Raw genomic sequence first — 3165 nt, forward strand, 5'->3', positions numbered from 1 at the left:
AAAATTAATGTATAATTGTGTGATAAACCGTAATATGTGACTCATACATGCATGCAAACTTAAAGAAAAAAAAGGACTCATAAAATTGGAAGGAAAAGATGGAGCAATGACTAAAGTAGAAGGCCTAAGTGCTCTACTTTTATTAAAACTCCTCCACCATTGCAGTAGCTACTAATGAAAAAAAAATTATAATAATAATAGCAAATATGTAGTCAGATGGGCTTGTGATTGTTGTAGTTTATTTGGAATTCTGAAAAAAAAAATTATAATAATAATAGCAAATATGTAGTCAGATGGGCTTGTGATTATTGTAGTTTATTTGGAATTCTGAAAAAAAAAATTATAATAATAATAGCAAATATGTAATCAGTGGGCTTGTGATTATTGTAGTTTATTTGGTATTCTGGATTAATGTATGTATTTGAATTTATTTTGTTTATGAGGAGATTGTTAAGTTGAATTGATATTTGAAGTAATTGATTGATAAAAGCAAATCTTTAACTACTTAGTAAATACAGTAACTAAATGTCATGTGAGTTATTTTTATATTTTATTATTTACACCTATTAATTTTTTTTTTCTGATCATTTATAAGGAAATAGATGATGGAAGGAAAAAAGATCTATTAATTTGATAATATATGGTAATAATATCAAACAAAAGAAAATTGCCTTTAAATAGCAATTCAATTGATAGGTATAAAAGTGATATTTCAACTGTAAATTAATTAAGTTTGACTTAAAAAATTTAGTGTAATTTTTATCTTGATTCTAAATAACTTGCATGTTGAGTTTATATAGGTTTGAATGAAAATTCAATTATATGCAAAAATTAAGTAATTAAATAAAAATTATTGGGATCATCACATAGTGTTATTCTAACAAACTGATCAAAAATTTATAATCATTGAATCACAACTTCGAGACTAGAAAGCCACGAAAAAATATAAATTTAATTTAGTTTAATTATATTTAATACTTTGGAAGTATTTTTATTTTGTTTCACTAAAATTATATAGTATTTTCATAATTATTTTATCTAAGAAAATTAATTGGCTTGTAAAAATTGAAGCCGAAAATTAATTGTCTTGTAAAAATTGTTGCTACTACTACTACTAGTACTACTATTTTTATCTTATTAAAAATAAATTTAAGAAGTGAAATTTAGTTACTAGAAGTCATCACTTGTGTTGGCGAGTCATAAAATTCACAAATTGAGACTCGATTTAATCCTAATATATACTGAATCAACATTTTTCAAATAGAAGTCGACCATTTATGTTGACTATAATGACAAATTGACACATGATTCAATCCTAACATAAATTGAATCAATATTTCACATTTAGAAGTCAATCTTTTATTTTAACTATAGTCGTGATAGATTCAGACTCGATTTGATCCTAACAGAGATTGAATAAAAAATTTTCAAGTAGAAGTAAACAATTTATGTTGATTATAATCACGACAAATTGAAATTCAATTCAATCCTAACATAGATTCAATCAACATTTTTCAAATAAAAGTCAACCATTTATGTTGACTATATTCGATCAAGACAAATTAAGATACAATCCAATCCTAACATTGATTGGTGCGCGCAAGCTGGCCCGAACACCGTGATTATAAAAAAATAATCAAAAAGTCAAACATTTATGTTGATTATATTCATGATAAATTGGAACTCAATTTAATCGTAATATAGATTGAATCAATATTTTTCAATTAGAAGTCAAACATTTACGTTGATTATAGTGGTGACAAATCGAGACTTAATTTAATTTTACTAATAATAATAAAGGGCAATAAGCAAGCATGTCTTCAACATGCCTGCTTTAGCTACTTAAATCGTAATTTTACTATATCATTCTCAATTAATTATATAAGTCATTTAAGTATTAAAAAAATAATTATATTTAATAAAAATGTAAAATAAAAATAAAATAATAAATTAACTCTTGATGTTTTGTGATACCTTCTTCAGTTGCTTCAATCGTAATTTTATCTATCACCCTAATTAATTATTATAAGTCATCTAAGTATTAAATAAATAATAATAGTTAATAAAAAAGATAAATTAGACATAAAATGATAAATTAATTTTTGAAGTTTTAAATTATTTTGATGTCTTATATGAGACTCATTTAATTTTTTTTCACAAATATTTTTCATATTAATTTTGTTATATTACTTCTAATTAGTTGTTATAAGTCATTTAAGACATGCCTGCTTCGTTGTTTCGATCGTGATTTTATTGTATCACTCCTAATTAATTTTTATGGTCATCTAGGCATTAAAAAATTAATAATATTTCATAAAAAAAATACACATATGTCAATATAAATTATTTGGTTGGCTATCAAAGTTATATTAGTGCCACAAAAATTATAATAGAACAGAGGAAGACATAAAGTGACATATATTATTTAAAAATGAGAAGACAAGTAAACTGGGACGATAAGAGTATTGATATCTTATTGAAAAATTATGCTAAAAGGACTATAAATCACATAAAAAATATAAAATATTCAACTGACTCTCAAACTTATATCAGGGTCACTTAAATTGAAATGGAAGAAAAAAAAATTATAAATCACAATAATTAAAAATTTAAATTATTTTAATGATTGATTATCTAAATTATATTTGTGTTACATAAATTGAGATAAAAAAATAATAATATTGTGTATGTACTAGCACGGGTCCTTCGATGTCTAGTCTAATATAAATTGCATCAATATTTTTCAAAGAGAAGTCAAACATTTACGTTAACTTTAGTCATGACAAATTACGACTCAATTTAAATATAATACACATTGAATCAACATTCGTCATTTATAAGTCAACTATTTGTGTTGACTATAATCGTGATCAATTAAGGCCCAATTCAATCATATATTGAATTAGTATATCCCAATTTAGAAGTCAATTAATTATGTTGACTATAGTCGTGATAAATTGAAAGCCAATTTAATTCTAACATAGATTGAACCAATATTTCTCAATTAGAAGTTAACTATTGTGATAACTAAAGTCGTGATAATTTGACACTCAATTTATTTTTTATTCATTTGCAAGACTTAATTTAGTGGTGGATCTTTAAAAATGTTAAAAATGTGAACCTACACCAAATTAACAATATAAATAGTCATGGTGCTCCACATTA

Source organism: Capsicum annuum, chromosome 7 (genome assembly GCF_002878395.1).
Source record: "Capsicum annuum cultivar UCD-10X-F1 chromosome 7, UCD10Xv1.1, whole genome shotgun sequence".
NCBI classification, from domain to species: Eukaryota; Viridiplantae; Streptophyta; class Magnoliopsida; order Solanales; family Solanaceae; genus Capsicum; species Capsicum annuum.